Source organism: Glandiceps talaboti, chromosome 3, assembly GCF_964340395.1.
Source record: "Glandiceps talaboti chromosome 3, keGlaTala1.1, whole genome shotgun sequence".
Lineage (NCBI taxonomy): Eukaryota > Metazoa > Hemichordata > Enteropneusta > Spengelidae > Glandiceps > Glandiceps talaboti.
Genome location: NC_135551.1, coordinates 3,135,606 through 3,150,655, shown reverse-complemented (window position 1 = coordinate 3,150,655; position 15,050 = coordinate 3,135,606). Strand labels below are relative to the sequence as shown.

At 36.3% G+C, this 15,050-nt stretch overlaps 1 long non-coding RNA gene across 1 annotated transcript; it reads left to right on the top strand.

Annotated features, from left to right (window-relative positions):
• The first annotated feature begins 5,627 nt into the window (after positions 1-5,627).
• On the top strand, positions 5,628-13,859 carry LOC144453990 (uncharacterized). Its single transcript, XR_013482470.1, has 3 exons — positions 5,628-5,990; positions 7,478-7,608; positions 12,657-13,859. It is a non-coding gene; the product is annotated as an uncharacterized LOC144453990 (long non-coding RNA).
• Positions 13,860-15,050: the final 1,191 nt, after the last annotated feature.

Sequence of the window (15,050 nt, the reverse complement as noted above, 5' to 3'; positions counted from 1 at the left end):
GTGGGCCTAATAGTCTCGCTTCCAGACTCTCGTCGTTGAGGGCATTAGCCCCCCCCCCCCCCCCCCCCGCCCTCGACCTGCATTTATCCAGCTTGCATTTCTGTAGTATCCCTCATTAGACCTTTTTTTGTATTGTAAACTTTCTCAGCCGCGTATGAGCTAATTCAATGAAATGCCTGTGATGGCTACACTATTAACTAAACTTGATTTAAATAGATATAGCAACGGTATTATATCATGCGTAGATGTTTTACCAACTGAAACACTCTTGTCTAAATTGTGACATTGCCTCGTCCTGCTTGCAGATGGTGCATATGTCTACGTTCCTGTCAGACGACTGACTCCACATTACAATTCTCCCGATGCTAAAGTGCAAGTGTGACCCATTGAGAACTTCCCAACCTCAGATTTTCGAGATTAGTTAATATGCTAAGCTGGTAGAATGTACTAATAGTGGTCTCATCATTTATATCAACAGAAATAAAGAATTGTTCTGCCCATCTCTTGTCAGTGTATGCATGGACACTCAGACCACTATAGAAACTAAGACTAAAATATAAACTAGCAAGTAGTCTTGCTGATAAACGTTGGGGCTTTCTTCCGACGAAGTTCGCTGTGACGCCTATCCTTGTTGTATTGTAAATTCGGAATGACACACGAGGTCTAGCAACTAGACTAGGACATGAGTAGCTGTATGAGTAGCTGTGGCCAGATTCTTATAGCAAGTATTCATAGTAGGAGAACAGAAACATAAAAAAGACTTATTTTTTCTTTATTGTTTATTATACGTTTGTAGTGTTATTTTAAAATCTTGCATTTGTATTGCAATTGATTGGCATGATTGGCGTGACTTGAACGCTTATAACTTTGATTGTTAACGTTCGAACACGCAGAACAATTAATAGCCACCTTAGCTCTGATATATGCTTTGAGAACTCTGTCAGCAGTTGTGTCGCAGTTCTCAGTGCATATTTCTATGATAGTCTAAGTTAGATTTTATACTCTTAGTTAGAAATTGTCGGATTATATCCGATAAAACGTGAACTGTCCAATATTATAGTCTATGTTAGATTTTATACTGTAATTAGGTAGAAATTATCGGAACAATCTCAGTTAGAGTCTAATAGTAGACGTGCTGGTTGGGAGGCCGGGGTTGTGATGAGTCGTGTGCAGTCTAAATATTAAAGTCTTAAAGTTAGATATTATCTGATTATTATCCGATAATGGAAAATGTGCAATGTCGCGGCTTCATGTCTTTTTTTTTTATACCTGACCTCATGAAGACACGACATTACACAAATAGCCATTATCGAATAAAATCTTATGTTAGACTCTAGGTTAGATGCAGGCTGTAACTTACTTTTGATGACATTATCAACACAGTCAGTACGATCTGTGTCAGAAAAAAATCGATATTCTTTTCACTAAACTTTGCAACATTGTATAATCAATCGATATTGTAGCTGTCAATCAATTATTGCTGCCTTAAATGCTTTGTGGAATAGCTTACAAATGAGAGCCTCCCTGTGCCCTGGACCATAGTGTCTCTATCTCTGTCTTGCCGTCTCTACTTCCGCCCCTGTCTGAGTATCTCAACCTCTAGCCTGTATCTTAAAACCTCTAGAAAATCACAATAACATTTCCTATAGAAATGCAAACCTGTTTCAAAGTCATGGCTCTTCGCCCGGGGCTATTCGTATAAGAATGTCAACCTCATGATTAATCTAAACTAGGGAAGTTAATCACATGCATGTTTCAAGTCATAAAATTATATTTGCATAATATAGTTACATAATGTTGACATCATTTAGTATTTTATCAAGGTTAAAATCACAGTATGTTTATCTTTATTTCATGTCATTTTAACTTTTAGTGAAGTTCATCAATCCACTGATTCTGATAGGAGGTGACCACTATGTGGGTGGAGTTCCCATTGCAGTCAAAACAAGATCGAAAGCACAATACACCAAAATACACTGTGATAATACACTGTTATTACATCGGAGCTGTTTATTTTACGGCTGCAAATTTTAATACCCCCCCCCCCAGCCCAAAGAAAAGTGAGCCTTGGATATTTACAGTTTCAACACAAACAATAAATTGCAACAATGTATAAAATATTATGTAAATGAGCCATCTAGGGTTGCACTGTCTAGAGAGAGGTCGTAGCACAAGGCAACAACTGCACCGGCAACTACATTGCACAATAGCTACATTATCAAAACTATCTCTTCATTTAGAAGGCAGCTTTGATGTCGATATGAATAGGATTTAGGAAATAATCCACTATTTATCAGTGGTAATCAGTAGTTCAACTTTCTAATAAACTGTTTAAGGCCCAGTTTGTGTGGCAAGACACTGTCAAGTCGTCTCTTTGTCATTGAGTCTTCTTGGCAAAGCAGTAGAGAAAAATAAGTATATTGAAAATATGTGACTAAATGCACTGAATAACACATAAACAAGAATGAATATTGTAAATTTTTGTAAGGGCATGTTTTATTGACAATCATGACCTCCTTTTGGATGGCATAATTAATTTTCGTTTAGGTATTTAGAAATCTGCATGTAGTTCATACATTATCTTCCACCAGATGCGCAATGGTGCTGCCGAACTCATCATTTTGTTTGATCATAATTGACAACTGGATTTGTATCATGAATGTATGGACTGGAATTCGAATCGAAGTAGGGTCAAGACTAGACTGAAAGGTTCAGTTGTTTATTGGCACTCCTTAAGTCATGCCAAACACATTTAGAATGAGGTAAGGAGTGCGAATAAACGACCGAACCTTCCAGTCTAGGTCAAGACAAGAGTGGTTGTCTAGGGCGACTGAAAACTAACACACTGTCGTACTTCTCAAAATAAATTCATTTAGCCAGTGTGTGTTATAGCTCAACTTACATCTATGATTCATGAACTCTCCAAAACATTATGTGAACTACAAATGACTTGACAATTGGGAAAGCTTGATCAAATTGTATTTATCATTGTAAACTATGTGATGGCCATCAAACAGTCTTACAGGTAACATCAAGTTCCTGGTGATAGCTAGGTGTTTGATGATGATATTGACTGAGTCTAGCTGCTTTATCTGGGTAAAATAACTTCAAAATCATGAAGTGACCATACTTCTAGAGTCTATTTCATACATCTGCGCATAACCGAGGACCCAACACGTTTGTGTGTGTGTGTGTGTGTGTGTGTGTGTGTGTGTGTGTGTGTGTGTGTGTGTGTCTGAGAGAGTGAGAGAGGTGAAAAGAAAGAAAAAAGTCTATATATATAACTTTACACCGAGGTTCTCTATATATTAAATAATATCGTAAACCATACAGTTCTGACCCAAATATTTCGAAGAGACTGAGCTTCTCTTCACCGGTGGGTCTCCAGTTCTGTCAAAGAAATCAAGTCCTGTTAAATTTTAAATACTGAGAACAGCAGTTATTGTCATGCAAAATAGTGTTTTTGTCCTGGAATGGTATGAATATTACACACAGCCAGCTGTAGCTGTTGAGTACTGGTGATTATTGGTTACTATGTTACTGCTTTCTATTGATGCCATTGGTAAGTGACTGTATCTATTTACCCCCATTGATCCACGTATCCGTAGCTGACGGTAGGTTTTATCTGGTGTGTAGAGTTTTTCAATTGCTATGATCCTGAAGTGTTTGATTGAGTGAGATGGTCCGTTGAAGTAACTGGTTCGTATTTATTGTTTTCCTGATTTGTGATAGGTGATCTGGTTTCTCCTACATAGACAATTTTTTTTTCGCAATGTATTGCATACACTAGGTTTGCTGTCACAGTGATGGAAAAAAAAATTGCTGCCATACCCACTTCCTCCATCCACCAACCCCACCCCCAGAAATCAAATGGTTCTCCCCTAAATTCTGACATATTGTAGAAAACCATCTCGAAAATTTGAGTTTACCTCCAAGTTATTTGATATTTTAGTTGCCACTATTTGGTTATGACCACTGGCTATCCTGTTTTTAGTTCTGCATATTGTCCTTGGATTCAGTCCAAATCCCAAAACTGGACCTAATGCCAGTGCTGTACTTGATGTACCATGTTGTGCCATGTACTGACCAACTACCATAGGAATTTCATTTGTAACTTGTGACCTAAACACAAGAAATATCACAAAGTTGTTGAATAATAATCAAGAATTGTACTAACATGACTTCTTCTTTTTTAAATATAGGTAGAAAGTGTAAAGAAGATGTTGGAGTCCTACAGTTACCTGAAATAGCAAAGTGTATGCAACATTTGCCAACAAGGAAGATGTCCGTTGGTGTTGTAAAACCTCCCTGGACACACTGTGTTGCCTGTTTGTAGAGATGGACTTGTGTATCGTATGATACAGTCCTGGCGCATGTGAATATGACAACATACGCGTGTAGTCCATCAACGGTGTCGGATTCTCTTGAAATTTGAGGGACTGTTGAAGTTTGCCAACAAGGCTTGGGAAATCTGCAAAATACCCAAAAAGAAAGAATGATATATTGAACCACCCCCCATCCCCCACCCCACCCCCCACCCCCCACCCTCAATGTAATATAGTCTGTTCATGGGCATTGACTAGCTAACTGAAAGATGAAAGATTATACAGTTTGGCCACTGGGAGTGCTATTCAGATTTTTAGTTGCAGTACGACTTACGAGTACACGTTAGAACTTGTTCTGTACCACCACCATCTCACTGTAAAACTCAATAGTATTGAAGGCAAGATATCTTTTGAACACTTTGATATGTAATTTTTACAAACTGTTCCATGTTGTTTGGCATGATAAGTAGCAATCTGATTAAAATCCGATGTGGTGAAAGCGGCTAGATGTCCTTATTTACCTCTATTCATCGTGTTGTGACGTTTGTTTTGTTCGGAGTGACGTTTGTTTTGTTCGGAGTGATCGCCGCCTTCGGCGATCACTCCGAACAAAACAAACGTAATGAATAGAGGTAAATAAGGACATCAAGCCGCTTTCACAACATCGGATTTTAATCAGATTGGCGCACGTGATACACATCACTTCTGGAAACGAGGTTGTAAACAAACGCGCAATCATTGAAGTGTTACAAATTGCCAAAATCAATTTATTTATGTCATTTATATTTATTAAAATGAAAACATGTCACAGTGGTTTACAAGTCGTAGGTCGCAGTTGTACAAGTCGCAGGTCGCAATTATGGAAGTCGCAGGTCGCAGTTGTGCAAGTCGCAGATCACAGTTGTGCAAGTCGCAGTCGCAGGTCGCAATTGTGCAAGTCGCAAGTCGCAGTTGTGCAAGTCGCAGGTCGCAGTTGTGCAAGTCGCAGATCGCAATTGTGCAAGTCGCGGGTCGCAGGTCGCATGTCGTAATCGGATTTCCATATGTTAGACATGCATTACGCATGTTGATGTTACGTCCCAGTCCGCCCTATTCTATTTATATTTCAGCACGTTTTAACACAGGCGGAATAGGCATCCAGAGTGGTGCATTTTTATTGTCTTAATAAAATGTACGAGACGCTGTGTAAATTCATGTTTACTATTGTTTCCACCAACTGATTACAGTATACAGTACGCATGCGTTCCAATGTAGCGATATATAAGCCACGCTTCAAAACGCAATGCGCATGCGTCAGAATATGCGGAAATGAAAATAAATGGACGTGCATGGTCGGTGCACATGTACGCCATGAGCTCACGTTCTCCCTGCCTTCCTCTGGAGATACGCACTTTATTTAAAACACGTTTTAGGTAGACCTGTGGACAATGATTTCATACATATAACAGGACACTTCCTTTGCTGTTCCCGTTTGAGAAAACATGATCGAAGAGCGTGTATAACTTCACCGCGTAATGGATCATGGATGTACTCATGACAAGTATGGAATTTGTAACACGATGGCGTTATTATTGATATATCGTAGGTAACTTGTACGTAGAAATTGACTCATTTCCATGCGATTCATCGGAGTGTTTGCAATGGGAATAACCGTCACCTAACCAGGTAAGTAAATGACACTCATCGTATAGTAATGAGTGTTACGACTTACATACTTGTTTATCACATTGTCACTGTACGTTCCTCCACCACACGTATATGTAAACAATGAACCTGCTAGCAACCATATTACTAATATTAGTGATGAGTATGTTGAATAACTGGATGATACTTCCCTAATGTTCAAGGGTAAACAGTTCCATTCAGGGATTGTTATTATCACAAAAATACCAATATGAATTAATCATTAAAGGAATATATTTATAACATTTGATACCATGTTTTAATCCTCTTTCTACCAGGACGGTATTGTTTACAAAAAAATCACAAGTTGGGAAACAATTATGAACAAACACAAACATGATCATACAATATAATAATTAATCTACATAGTCAGTTTATTTACAAATGTTCTTTTAGTACTACTATACATACTCAATTATACAATACTTTAATTCCATAAATGTACTCATTTAGTTTTAAATAATTTGATTTTTGTCCTTACTTTGTAACCTTTAGTAATTCCACTGGAAGTTACTATATGTTTGAATAAATTACTCATGAGAAGTACAGTGTGTGATATACAAAATGTGAATGCCATTGTATTTGAAAATCTATACTCTAATATAAATGCAAGGACAATACTATACTGTCAATATTTTTTTTCTCTTAATATTTAGTAACATCAGTAGCAAAAGGTGAATTTCAAAAATGTGTTTACTGAAGCTACATTATAGCTTTTGATTATAATTGAAAGAGTTAAAAGTCCTTTGATAGTCAGGTAAACTTTACCTCCTTATCATAAAATATATTTCCTAAGATAAACTACACTGAGTATTAGTATAGATTTGTTTACATTACACATTTAGCTAACAAAATAGTTTCTAAGGATTAGTTACATTACATTCAAAAGTCAAGAGTAGTAAACTTCTTGTTCTCGTGGAAGTAAATGAGAATCTACATCCATCATTCTTGGTTCCTATAATTAATCAATCAATCTTTATTATACTCAACACACACTAGCAGAGAGTGTGGTATGCATGGTACAATTAATTAAAAAAGAATGAAAATACAACCTACAAGGCTCACATAAAGAGCCTAAAAAGTATCCAGTGAATTTTCACCTGCTACATGGAGCTACTGGAGGTTACAACACATACGTGTACATTTATTGTACCAGTGTGTCTTTAAAATACTACAAAGTCTAGATAATTGTATTCCATTTTCTTTTTTAAGACTTTTGTTTTGTGAGAGTGTGTAAAATTAAAAAAGTATCTTGACCCAAATCTACATTGTATTTAATTTTACAGTAAAATACTTACAATTGCATTACCAATTTGTATTATTTTCTGTTTACGCAGATGACAGTATACACAACTATGTATGTATCTAGGCATATCTCAATACTGTGAAAGAACCAAGTGTAAACTGTGTGCTATTTGCAATAGAATTAAAATATTGTAACATTCTGGCTATTATTTCTTCCCTCCTAGGGCAGGAAAGAAAAAGGGCACCAACATCTCCATGAATATGACTGTCAAACATAATTATATGGCTACAATCAAGGTTACAAAGGAATATGATGGATTTCCCCTGAAAAATGAAAATGCCTGCTGATTTTGGGGTGAGTTGGGATATGAGATTAGTTAGTGTAAGTGTCTGTGAATCATTATCTGTATCAATGATATCAATAGGTGTTTCTGGTCCTATGTTACATACATTTATATACGGCAACATGTTGACTGCTTCATGTACTGACAAATTTCTGCCAACTTGACTTACATACAACTCATAAACTCTGTTGCCTTCTCTCAATGTTGTGAGTGTCGCCTCAAACCACTGTGGTGGTAATACCTGTTGTGGGAGAGACACATGATTGATTAAATTATTCCAGTACGTGTTGCCAAATATTATTGTAATAAGTGAACAGGCATTGCTTCCATCACGGCCATCAATCGTAGATTGAGATATGTGTTTTGGCAATGCCCAAAGTTTTATCTCTCCTTCAGTATACATGATGGAAATGGGATGTATGTTAATGAGTGCATGGTGTTGTGGAATGTAAGATTTCTGTCTTGTTTGTTGTAGTAATTGAGGACATGTGATGACACCTCGTTTCTTTTTTGTGTGACCATATTGTCTACAGTGAGCACATCGTCTGTTGTTCTGCTGTGGTTGATGGGTATTTTGATGTTGGTGGTCTTTTGTAGGCTGTTGTATTGGTGGATATTGTTGTATGTAGTGAGTCATGTTGTCTTTAAATGCTTGTGATGTGTAGTGTTCACTGTCTTTTGTGGTGTTTATGTCAGTGGTGTCATCAGTGTCCACATCTTTGTCATTTTGTTTGGATTGGTCTCTTATCCTGTGTTGTGTTGGAGTGAGAATGGCTTCATTAAAGCTTTTACTAAGCTCTGTTACTTTGGCAAGTAGTAATGGAAGACATACAGTACACTTGCCTTCTGATGATTGTAAACAATTCACATGACAACTATGACCACAGGGAAGCACTTTGATTGTATCTCCCTGATTATTACATGGTTTGAAATCACATACTTTATCTATGGCTGGTATATTGTTGATTCCAAAACTGAAAGCAAGGGGTAAGCATTTACTAGTTATGTCTGTTTTGAATGTTGGTAGTTGGTATTTTAGTATGTTTGTTTTTGATTCCAGTAGTGAAGATTTTCCAGTGTTCTGTGCAACCTTCCCAAAGAGTTGTACAATATACTCGGCTGTCTTACCTGCAATGAGAGTGTAGTCATGATGCCAATTGCCTCTGCCATAGCCATGTAAGAAGTTTTGGTGAAATGTGTTGTTCAGTCGTGTTGATGCAATGCTGTGTGCTGTTTTTGTTATTGTGTGTGGTGATGTGTGTGGTTTGATTTGACTACGCAGAATGGAGTGCCATACTTCTACCTTTTTCTCAGTGAGGACTGGAAAATAAGTTTGAAAGAGTTCAGAAAGATCAGGAAATGTGGTCATGTAAAAGTCAGTGTCTGAAAGCATAGAAAGAGTGGATTTGTCATAATGATGTCTTCTCCAGATGATGAATAAAATGGAAATTCTGCGCATGATTTGAAGGTATAAGTTGTGATTTCCTGAACGAAAAATAGAGGTGTATTGAAAGGTCAGAAGAGGTAACTGTTCGTCAAAGATGTGTTTAAGGCAAAGGTATTCTGGGTCTTTGGAATTGAGAAAATGTTGAAGGATGGAATCACGTACAATCTGCCAACCTGTAAAAGCAGCCATGATAACAAGAGATGTTTTAAATGGTTTGGGGTTACATGAGAGCTTTCCCCCAAAAACAAAGGAATACAAGTCACTGTAAAAAAAATGATAAAGTTTAACATGGTCGTCATGAAGATTAAGGGAAACATGGAAAGGTCCCTGTATTGGTAAAATGCTATCACTAAGTTTGTCTTGGGCAATAAGTTTCTTTACAAAATAAAATGTCGGCCAATCACCAGGAGCAGGAATTACAAACTGTTCAGCATATGAAAAGAAGTCTTGCGATGTATTAAAGATGTGATCATATGCTTTCTGATAGTCTTCCATGGAATGCAAGTCTTGTTGAAATTCGTCGATGAGGTATGTTGTTTGAAGTGTGCTTCTTTCTGAGTGGTCCTCTTGTTGGTAGACCCTGAAAGACGAGGACAGATATTAAGTACACTTATAAAGATAAAGTCTGAGGTTAATAGATATAGAAGTGGATTTAATTGTTAGTTTTGCACGCATTGTCATTGAGTCCAACATAAAAGTACATTGTGAAAGTAAGTATACTAGGCTGTGAGTGTTCAAGGTTTAAATTCCAGCTGACACATATTGTAGTATCCAACACATAATGACAGTAATCTTGTCATAGCACTTACAAATACAAGCCAAAAGTCAGGGCTGTTCGAATGCGCGTATTGTGTACATTAGGCTGGAGTAAACAAACAGGGTAGTGATATTTACAGATTACTCACAAGAAAACCTAGTTTGGATCAGTAACACATATAAAAAGCTATGTCTTAATAAGGGTACGTGTACCTATGTCGTTGTTACTCTGCTGTAAAACAATAGTTACCTGATATATTATTCCACATTTAAGGAGAATGCCACTCCAGGACTAAATAGAGGCATTTTCATTAAGTGTTGGTTCTAATTCTTGAGAGGCATTACATGATTTAACATCATTTACAATTAGTTGGAATTTCAAAAGAACATCAAGTTGATCTTGTGCCCTTTTGGGTATCTTTGCTGTAGAACATTGCATCATGGGAGTTAGTAGAAATAATATATTCAAGTTGCGCAATGAGATTCTGTACACTCAAGGGTATAGACACTCCAAGCTTATGAATACTCAATTTGTGAAGACTTCCATGATGCAATATCCCATAGTAAAGATACAGTACTACCCTATATAAAGGCACAAGATCAACTTGCTGTTCTCTGAAATTGCAAGTAATTGTAGGTGAAGTAAAATCATGTAATGACTCTCCAGTATAAAAACCAACACATATGAAAATGGCTCTATTTCCTGGAGTGGCATTCCCCTTTAATACCTGAACTTTATGTAGTAAAAGAGGGGCATTTACCTGAACTGTTTGAGTGATTGCTCAATGGTTGCTGGATCAAGGTGTTTCATGTACTGTGGCAATGTGTTGATGCAGACAGTAGAATATTCCGTCATTCCCATGGTCATGATTTCAAGTATGTTTTCAATACCAATACCACCAACACAGTCTTGTGTGCCTTCTGCTGTTTCAACAGGTACTGTTCTGTGTGGAGTCTGTCTTTTTTTTATTGCAAGGATTTGTGTATGAACGTCTACTAGTGAGGAAGCCATTTTGGATACCTTGAATGTGGTTAAATTTGTTGCCTGTCTTATTGGTTGAATGTTAGTGAAATCATCAAGTAGATGAATCACTAGATGTCTTTCCTGTAAAGAAAGATAATAATTTTGACATCAAAACAGAGTTTATCACAACTATAAATAAGTCCAGTGAAAAGTGCAACTTTGACAATAGTCTTTCACACTGGTACTCGCGTCATGGATTCTGTCATGGTCTAGAATAACTTTATCCCTTTCAGGAGAATTAGCGAAACTCACAAGGAGTCATGGCTATAGTAACAATTATTTTATTTTTGTAATTGGTTTGTCTGTTGATTTAGAGATCATATTTATTTGCACCACCCATGAGAAATGTGAGGCTGAACATAAGTTATTGTGTAGTATGTGATGAAGAATAATGTAACTGCACATGAATTGCTAAAGTTCTGCTAAAATCATTCTGTTAAAATGATAACAATATGAAAGTATATTTGTATTATTTCTTTCTGTCTACAAATAAATGAAATATACACTGAACTTTACCTTTCTTGCTCTTAATAGTAGAGAAGAAACAAGTGGAGTATTATCTCTGGCTGTTTTAGATCTATGTAGCGTTATAGTGTTTGGTGCAGCACTGAATCCTAGTATTGGACCAGCCATTAGACTATCATAAGATACACCATGTTGCATAAGATTCAGGCCACAGTCCTTCTGTAGTTGATTTGTTTTCTGTGATCTGCATGAAGGAGGACAATTATTCAGTTACTTTATATATAGACCGGTCTTGTAGTTGTAGTGAAATGTGTCACATATGATGACTATTGCCTACAAAGTGAAACACACTCGTTCATTACTCAATCCTGGTATTTAGATATAATATTTGAAATATTTGATGACATAATTGTTGGTACATATCAACAAAATCTGAGGAAATCCCTGTCATTACATGCACAACACATAAGTTGGATGGTTGTTGAAAAGTGACACATATCATGGCTACATGAATCGTTGTAAACACTATACTTGATTAGTTTTGCCATGGTTTTATGTAAATTATTATGCATTACTAAAAGTAAATACTGTATAAACTCAGCCTGTGAATTACTGGAAAATAGTAGCTGGAGAGATATTAACAGTTACATAATGCTTAATTTTCTATCAACTTCAACAATGGAAGATGACAGTATGAATAAGTTATCTAACACCAAAGAGATATACATGTACCACATACAGTTCAGACTTAAGAACATCCAAGAGAAGACGTAATTGTAGCACGTAATTTACCTCATATATGCTAGAATGTGGAGTGCCGCTGTTGCTTTTTGTTCTATGACATCTGACCTATCATAAGATAATCTTGGATCATCTCTGGAAAGTGCAGATACCATAAGATCAAACAAGCCAGGACACTTTTCCTCACAGAATTGTTTCATCTGGTTTGGACTGTAAAGTTTCTCCTCGGGATTGTTTTTTTGGTGTCGGAATAATTCTTTCTGAAAAGTTGCCAGCAGTTGTGGAAAACATGTAGGTGGTTCTGAAAAGAAAAAAGACTGTCAGAGCAGAGGTAGATTATGAAGAAGTTTTACTTGTATTTTTTATATTCCAAGAGAAACTCTCTCTCACCAGCTTGAACATTGATATTATTCCACATATCCCATAATAGATACATGTAGTTAGCCTAAGAGGTAAAAAAATAGCTTACCAATATCAGGACATTGAGACATCATTCTCTGTATTTTGTTCCAGTAGTCTAATGTTATTTCAACACCCCCTTGTGCTGACTTGTCCATATGCTTGTGTTCCTAAAAAAGATATTTCCAAAAACTTACATGGATATATATCTGCATTTATATTTACAGGTAATTGCTGGATGTTCAGTGATATTACAATACTAGTGGCACAGCCATAATCAATCATCAGCTGAAAAATGTCTGGAACTCCTACATGTAATTCTACATAGAAGTCAGGAACAACTAAGATGTGAAGAGATTTATTCCTTGCATTCATAATATTGACTTTGGACATAAATTAAATGTGGTCAATCACAGAAACTACCAGAAATATGTATTTCGTACAATAACAAGAATATGCAGATATACAGATCTGTTCACTGATTTGTGTTTTTCTACACCATTAAATTACCGTTAGCAAAGACTGATCTATGTACATAGTTAAATGACCATGCATATCAATGCTGTTAAATCAAGAGAAGTACTCTGTGTGTTTTAATAAACATTGAGGACAATCTAGTCAGTTACATGTTTTTGTTGTGTTGTTTTTCTTAACTTAATTTTATTATTCTAGCAAACACAAACTTTTATTAAAAGTACACTGTACTCGTCCATTGAGAAACTTCAGTGCCACAATCTCAAACATTATATTACTTAAGTATTTTAAAACAGTTTGATATACTGCCAAAACCAATATGCTAGCAAACAATGTTGACCAACATGTATATATTGATACATACATACATTGTTAAAAACTCAGGAGTTCAGTATGCAAATGTATAGGAAAAAGTCTTGAATAATCATTTCAATAACAGTCTGGATTTGCAACAAATCAACCAGTCATCTGCAATGACATACTGCAACCAGTAATGCATATTCTAGGATTGTTTTGCAACATACATAACCTCTTTGTTGTAAGAATACATATTGAAAAAAAAATGGGCAGCATGTTTCAGTTGACTGTAGTTTGATATGCTTTGTGGCAAATGAAATGGTGAGAGCACTGATTTACAACCAACATATAAAAAAAATGTAAATAATGAGAAAATGACAAGGTTGGCAGAAATATGTCTAGTTTGGTGAGATGGAAGCGAGATTCAGTTTTTGAATAATATGACTAATATAACCACAGGTCATTTCATTAGTGCTGTTGTTCATTACTCTAGTAAATATATTCTTCAGATATAAAGGGACATGCAACAACAACTACACTTGCAGGTCAAACCCTTTTTACCAGTACATATATACCAACAAATTGAACAAAGTAAAGTATAACAACTTTTACACAATGAGTTATAAAATAGATTTACCACATTGTATTATTTCATTTCATGATTGCATCAATAAAGATCATAATTATATGTCTAATTGTTCATTCAGTCAATTTGGGGAAAATGTCGTCAGAGACCAACTGTATCAAATTCACATTGAAGTTTACTTCAACTTACCTTTGAATCTGACTTTTTCTTCTGAGAAGTTTTTGGTCCAATTATTTCTTCAATTTTTTTGTAACAATTAGTACAAATGTATGAACCACGTCGATAGCTATGGTTGTTTTGACCAAGTTCATCAAAAACTGAGTGATACTTCAATGGTAGTTGTACATAACTACGTGAATGGAATCCTAGTGTTTTGGGGCTTGAACAAAATCTCAGACGGACTGCTGCCATGTAATGGTTTTTGCAGAGATATTCTCCACAAGTGACGTTTGCATTTCGAGCGATAATCCCGCTTGACACTTCCAGCAAACTTCCACCACATAATCTACCATCAGAAGTTCTGGTTCGGGGGGCATGGGCGCAAACAAACGTCATTTTTATGCTAACAGTGACAACCACCTGTTGACAGTACAGAATGGCACCTGGCAGACGATACTTACAATTTGAAGTTTGGCGGGTGATTTGTCGTCGTCTGTGTTTGACAGGTGGGAGGGGCCAAATAAAATAAACTGACGTCAAAAAGAATGACATTCGTAAATGATACTCGTGTAACTTTTATTTTTTTTATTTGTTGACATTATCAATACCTCCGGTCAGAAATCTAGGCCGAAGTGAAATGACGTTGACGGGGAATACCTTTATTGTTATGCAGATTGAGACAAGTCTCCCATACTAATATATTAGACCAAGATAAAAAGCATACATTGTATCTATGGTAGTACAACACTACACTAGGGCCGGCTATAGCTATCCGGATACAGCTTACAAGTTACCCCAGTGCACAGTTAACTTTACAGATGTTCTACGTATCGAAACCCCATGTCAAGCCATCTTTCGAAAGAGAAGTTCAGTGTTGTCACATGGACGGATATTTTGTCACAAAAAGTATGTTAAATTACAGTTGGAATCCGATGTAACGGAGGTTTTTCGCGATCTAACGCACAGCCGTTCAAAATTGTGGTAGGGGTTAAAAATTTGATACAATTTTGGTATTCATATTCAAATTAGTGAGTCTTTTGGGGTCATATTTATTTATACGTAAGGTCAATGAATTCTCCTCAGGAGGTCAAACTTTTCTGACTCG